Raw genomic sequence first — 7,161 nt, 5'->3', positions numbered from 1 at the left:
TATGCAGCCAACAGACACATGAAAAAAGGCTCATCATCACTGACCTTCAGAGAAACGCAAATCAAAACCACAATGAGATACCATCTCACACCAGTTAGAATGGCGATCATTAAAAAGTCAGGAAATAACAGGTGCTGGAGAGGATGTGGAGAAATAGGAATGGTTTTACATTGTTGGTGGGACTGTTGACTAGTTCAACCACTGTGGAATACAGTGTGGTGATTCCTCAAGGATCTAGAACTAGAAATACCATATGACACAGCCATCCCATTACTGGGTATATACCCAAAGGATTATAAATCATGCTGCTATAAAGACACATGCACACGTATATTTATTGCGGCACTATTCACAATAGCAAAGACTTGGAACCAACCCAAATATTCATCAGTGACAGACTGGATTAAGAAAATATGGCACATAGACACCATGGAATACTATGCAGCCATAAAAAAGGATGAGTTCATGTCCTTTGTAGGAACATGGATGAAACTGGAAACCATTATTCAGAGCAAACTATCGCAAGGACAGAAAACCAAACACTGCATGTTCTTACTCATAGGTGGGAATTAAAGAATGAAAACACTCAGACACATGGTGAGGAACATCACTCACCGGGGCCTGTCATGGGGTGGGATTAGGGGGAGGGATAGCATTAGGAGATATACCTAATGCAAATGATGAGTTAATAGGTGCAGCACACCAACACGGCACATGTATACATATGTAACAAACCTGCACGTTGTGCACATGTACCCTAGAACTTAAAGTATAATTTAAAAAATAAAAATAAAAAATAAAATTATATTTTTATGGAAACTTTTCTTTCCTTTTTCCAATTTTAGAATAATTTTTCTTCCTTTTTCTCCAATAACTTTACGACAAGTATAACAGGGTACAGTGTACAAGTGTACTTAGCACTTTGTAAATTGTATTTCTCATAGTTCTGTGTTGACAGTAGAATGGTTATGGTAATAGCTTTGTAATCTACATGAGTTTTTTAATTTTCCTTTATAAACATGTGTAATCAAGGCAAAAGATGTTATTTAGCTGAATAATCAACAAGAGCAATTCTATAGCTCTGTGTTGTGTATATTGGGTAAATATATACTTTCAAACCTATTTTTATGTCAGGATTCAGTATCTTGTGTCTGGTTGTCTTATTTAATGGACGGATTTTTAACTCACAAACAACGTAAACAAATATTCATTTTTTAATAAATATATTTTATTTTATTTCACTGTTCTCTACATAGCAGTTGCATTTTAAAAGAAATCATGAGTATTGCTGTTTATTTAATAACACAGTTAACAGAGCTAAGGACGAAATTACAGCAATAATAAATGTGGTATCAGTGAAATAATTGCTCCACTGTGGCTTCTTCATTAAAGATCATAAGTCAATGAGCTGTGTGAAAGTTTGCCGCTGATTTTTTTCTGGGCCCTACATTTGCATGTTATATAAATGTCCTATTTGTACCATGATTGCTAGAGACTCAGTGAGCCATTTGAATGGCAAACAGTTAACACATTACTTTCTGTCCTTCTGTTTTACTCACGTGGTAATTGTAGCCAAAGTTTAGTTGCTCCAATGTTCTTTTAAATAATTATATTGCTTGTTGGCTGCATTTTCCCCTTGATATAGCGAATGGTTGAGGATAATTCATCTTGAAATTGAGTAATAACCATGACTGTGTGTTACAGGAACATAACTAGTTTGGATTTATTTGAAAATGCTGTTTCAATTAGATTCAAATGGTAAATGGAGAATTTTTATCGGCATGAGACAAACATGTACTACTACTACAATTTCTTGCATTACGTTCTCAAATTTATTTTCTTCTAAGAATACCATTGGGTATTTCAATGCTGAGATTGTTTGTTCAGGTATTGTATTTGAGCCAAAGTTTCTTTTGAGAATCAGCCTGTCATTGGCAAACAAGGCAGATACTGAATAAAGTCCTGGAGGGCAGGGAAGCTATGTGAGTCACTGCTGCATCACTTCAAGGTTGGGGCTCACAGCAGAGGTTTAATGAGTTCCAAGGAAATGACTAAGACTGGTATTCCTGAAACACAGCTTGTGACAGTCCACTGGGGCCCATGTGGCTGTTCTGAGATGGCCTCATAGATTTAAGTTTTACACGGTCCATCAGGGCAAATAATAGCATATTCCTTATGTCTAACACCTTAAAGGATTTTCCTTCTCAAATCGTCCTTTATCTATTCATTCCTCTATCAAGTGTCAGTGACTTCTTATTACCACTTTTTTTTTTAAGAAAGCATACTTATATTTGCCTTTTAAAAAATTGTATAAATTCAAGGAGTACAAGGGCAGTTTTGTTATGTGAACATATTGCATAGGTGAAATCTAAGCTTTTAGTACAATCATCATCTGAATAGTGTACATTGTACCCATTAAGTAATTTCTCAGCCCTCACCTCTCTGCTCCCCTCTCACCCTTCTGAGTCTCCAATGACTATTATGCTACACTCTGTGTCCAGGTATCACTTTCTTTCTTTCTTAAAATAACTTGTAATTTAGGTTCAGGGATATATGTGCAGGTTTGTTATATAGGTAAACTTGCATCATGAGTAGGGGGTGTTGTGGTACAGATTATTTTGTTACCCAGGTAGTAAGCCTGGTATCCAATAGTTATTTTTTCTCATCCTCTCCCTCCTCCCATTCTTCACCCTCAAGTAGGCCACTTTCTTTATATCTGGAATTCTTGGGATGATAGGAAGACTAAACTCATTCATTCATCTATACATTCATTCAAAATTATTATTGAGTGCCCACTGTGCCAGGGACTATTCTAGGACCTCAAAATTTGTTAGTGAGCAGAGTCCCCTCACCAACCCATCCTGGTGCTTACATTGTAGGACCCAAGACAAGAGTACAAATGAATACAATTTACCATATGCCTAGGTATTTAAAAGCCATTCATCAAGTTAACAAATGACTGAATAAAATGCATTTTCTCCTCCTACCCTAAAAAATATGCCTTTATGACTTTCAAGTTCAAGTTTAGTATTCTCAAACCCCATGAAATCTCCCACTAGACCACAAGGGTCTAATGAGGACAGCCAGCCTTCATTCCCTGGCTCCCAGCTGAGGCCCAGGTCTCCCTCCTCTCACCCTCTTCTCCCTTCTGCCCTGCAACGGTCTTCTTGCATGTTTGTGTGAAAACCTCTAACCCTGTCCAAGCTCTGTTTACACTTTCTGAGAACAACTCATGAGTATAGGGATGAACTCAGAAAGAGACCCATGGAGACCCCGGAAGCAAGCTCAGGCTCACTTGAGAAAGGATTTCCAAGGTTCTCAGTATTCATGGTATGGACTATAAAAAGGGCTAAGTTCCCTGAGTGGACAGATCCTTTCTTTACTCCACCAGGGACCAGCATTCCAGGCCTTCTTCTATAACTACAGCACTACAGCCTGACTGGGTAAACCTTAGAGGTAGACCAAGGAATAAAGAGAAGTCGCCTAGCCTAGCGGATTTTCTTTACCAATCTTGCAGATTTTGCCTTTTCTTCACTGCCAGTGAAACCATCTGAACAGAAAGTTTTCTTTTTCAGGACTTTCTGATTTTTGCTTTTACTAGTAATGTAATTTCTTCAATAGAAATAGTTTTACATATAAGTTACACACACATATACTTATTAATTATATATATTAATTATATATATAATATATGTACATTCTCGGTGAGTTTGGCAGTTTGTGGCTTTTAAGGAATCTCTATATTTCATCTCAATTGTCAAATTTACATGCTTAGACTTATTTATAATATTTTCTTATGTTCCTTTAAATGTCCATGAGGTCTGTAGTGATATCCCGCTTCACACATAAGCAGGGCTTTTCTGAGATTTCTGCAGGACTTCTCTGCAAGTCTGTGAGTCGGTTGTGAAGGAAGATTCAGATCTTCCTTCTTGCACACAGTACATAACACATAGTAAATATCTCCAATGCTGGAAGCAGGCACACAAACTGCCAAGCACCTACTACAAATAGGCGGTATCTCATTAGATGTAGCACAAGATCAATCTGTAGGTGGACATACACTTTTCCATGGTTCTTTACAAGGCATGTTGAGCATCTTTATTGAGTTTGTCAACTTCTGTCAATAATACCATTTTAAAATATCTGAGAGTTTGTTTCAAGTTGCTGTGATTGAGCCACTGTTTTCAACATCTTCTGAATTACTGCCTCATCAATATTTCCGGCATCACTGGGATTAACTTCAAGGTAGTAATTACTTGCAATGGTGCTAATTTCAATTTTTTTTAGATGGAATCCTGATGGTATGATATTCAATTCTCAATTTTTCCACTCCAACACCATAAAGTTCATGTAGAACACACATAGCACTTGTCTTTTTTCCGGCACCTGATGGTCCATACACTTAAAGGTGATGAAAGTCACCACCCTGCACCAGGTTGTACAGCTAGGCTGCCTGCTCCCTGTGATACTCCATCCATCCCAAGGAGTAGTGCTGGCACTTGTCCACCCAGAGGCTCATGAAAGCTTGAGTTCCTGAGGCCTGATAAATGAAAGTCCCACACACATGTCTGTCTTTTTAATAATAACCATTCTGGCCAGTGTGAGATGGTATCTCATTGTGGTTTTGATTTGTATTTCTGAAGAGAGAAAACATAATGCTACTTTGGTACATGAAATTTGTATTCTGAAGGCAACTTTAACTCTGCAGAGTTACAATATATTTGTAATATCTCATGTCTGCCTGCCCTGAAAGGTGAGACTACTGACTTAAAGTCACTTCCACTTCAAGGTGTGACTACAAAGGAAACTAGGGGACATATGCTAGCATTAGAAAAAATAAGTTAAACACTGATAATGAGCTTTTCTAGCTGAATCTGGCAGCCATGAGATTTTCTGTAGAGTCCAAATCCCACCTAAATCCCATCTGTCTTCTAATTCTTCTTTGCTTTCATTCCATTCTGACCACCAGTTTCCTGACTGTAATCGTCAACATGTAATACCTTTCTAAGTATCAATTTCTAAAATTATAGCTTGCTTTGTGATGATTACAGTTTAGAGGGATGTATCTTCTCTCCTTAACACTATTGGTCTGCAAATCACCACGTAGCAAAGGTTATTTCTTTGGGAGTCCTGGAGATGGCCAATTTCTTAGGGAGACATGCCCTAGTTTTCATGTGAAAATACCTCCCCAGCCTCATCCTAGATATCAAGATTCATATGGCCTGTGAGAGAAAGGAAGTCAGTCTTCACTCCACTTATACCTGTGAACCCAAAAGTATCTGAGACAGGTCTCAATCAATTTAGAAAGTTTATTTTGGTGAGGTTAAGGACACATCCATGATACAGCATCAGGAGATTCTGATAACATGTGCCAAAGATTGTTGGGGAATAGCTTGTTTTTATACAACTTAGGGAGACATAATACATCAGTCAATTTATATAAGATTTACACTGGTTTGATCTGGAAGTGTGGGACAACTCTAAGTTGGGGTTTCCAGGTCATAGGTAGATTTAAAATTTTTCTGATTGACATTTGGTTGAAAGCGTTATTATCAATAGAAAGGAATGTTTGGTTTATAACAAGTGGTCATGAAGACCTAGGTTTTTTCATGGAGATGAAGCCTCCAGGTATCAGACTTGAGAGAGAAGAGATTGTAAATGTTTTTATTAGACTTAAAGTCTGTGTTGATGTTAACACTGTTTAGCTTTTCCTGAATTCCAAAAAGGAGGAGAGTATACTGAGGCGTATCTGATCCCCCTTCCCACAATGGCCTGAACTAAGATTTTCAGGTTAACTTTGGAATGCCCTTGGCTGAAAGAAGGGGTCCATTCAGATGGTTAGGGACCTTAGAATTTTATTTTTGGCTTACCCACCCAAGTCCCAATGTATGATCAAAGTAGTAACAGAAGATAAGTAAGTAAAGCAGGCTGAAGCACAAAAGGAGAAAGGAGATCCCAGATGTAGGAGATCGTGATGAGACCTAGAGAGGACTGATTTGGGAGGACTAGTGATGAGCTAAAAAAACATGAGGAATACTCTTTGAGGATGGTGGAGTATGGTGGTAGGACATGTGCTTTTGACCAATGTAAAATTCCAAGTTCCGGTATCTGTGGTCAAATAAAAAACTAGGTCCTCATCACTGGAGCTGACTAGAGGAATGTGAATTCCCAACTTTTCAAGAAGTTCCATAGGCCAAGCCAGGGCACTAGCTATAACCCTGGGCAAAGCAGCTCTCTCAAATTTAGGCACTTTCCAAAGAAGGCTAATAGATAAGAGCTATCTGCTGGAAGCACTCCCAGCATTTGGGAAAATAAATCCTTCAGTCCTGATAATCTGGGTGTCCTCTATAGTCCACCCCTTGCAATACTAGGATACAATTCTTCAAGTCAATTCTGGAAACAGTTACTGAAGGATCCCAGTAAACCTCTCTTTCTGGGGGAAACTTAGAAAAAGAAGATTAACAGGAAAATATATGGCCCTTGATACTATAGCTGGCCTTGAAGAAACAACTGACACTCATTGTGTGTCTCTCCTTTACTTTCATTCTGGATTCCCTTCATCTTCAACTAACACATCCGCTTGTCTCGGTTATTTACCTTGCGGCATGATCCACCCCCAACATGCCTAAGAAACCTGAGTCCCTGGTCACACAGGTTTCTTCGGCCAAGGCTGTTACACTTGTTCATTTGCCAAGAAAATTTGGCAAGGATATACCTGAAAGGTGCCCAAGTGCATTGAGTACCAAATATATTTTCCCTGTCCCCATTATAACAGTATCCCTTTCTCTTTCTGATAATCATTATTAATTATCTTTTCTAAGATGACAATTCTTATTTTCTATTCTTCACTTTCCAAGAAGAACTTGAAGTAACCAGCTGTTAGCCATAGTTTGTACTTCAATGGGAGTCCTCCTGTATCTTCCTAGTCGAAAGTGCTTCTCCCTGGTAACTAACATATTTAAGATTCCAGAATTTGGGGTACAGGAAACATAAATTCCCCTAAGGGAATTACTGAGAGTGACAGTGAGCAATGTACTTCTGCTTCCATTCCTTGGTTCATAGAACAAGGTATTCTACCTATTTGAGACACCAGTTAAAGATTTTGCTATTTTGCTATTCTTGCCTCTTGGATCCAGGACACTCGGAAAAAAAAAAAAAAAA

The 7,161-nt window shown here is 38.3% G+C and overlaps 1 pseudogene; it reads right to left on the bottom strand.

Annotated features, from left to right (window-relative positions):
• The window catches only part of LOC105527875, a 50,354-nt pseudogene extending 45,835 nt beyond the window's left edge, over window positions 1-4,519 (bottom strand).
• Window positions 4,520-7,161: the final 2,642 nt, after the last annotated feature.

Source organism: Mandrillus leucophaeus, unplaced genomic scaffold (genome assembly GCF_000951045.1).
Source record: "Mandrillus leucophaeus isolate KB7577 unplaced genomic scaffold, Mleu.le_1.0 Scaffold695, whole genome shotgun sequence".
NCBI lineage: Eukaryota > Metazoa > Chordata > Mammalia > Primates > Cercopithecidae > Mandrillus > Mandrillus leucophaeus.
This window is presented reverse-complemented; position numbering and strand designations above follow the sequence as displayed.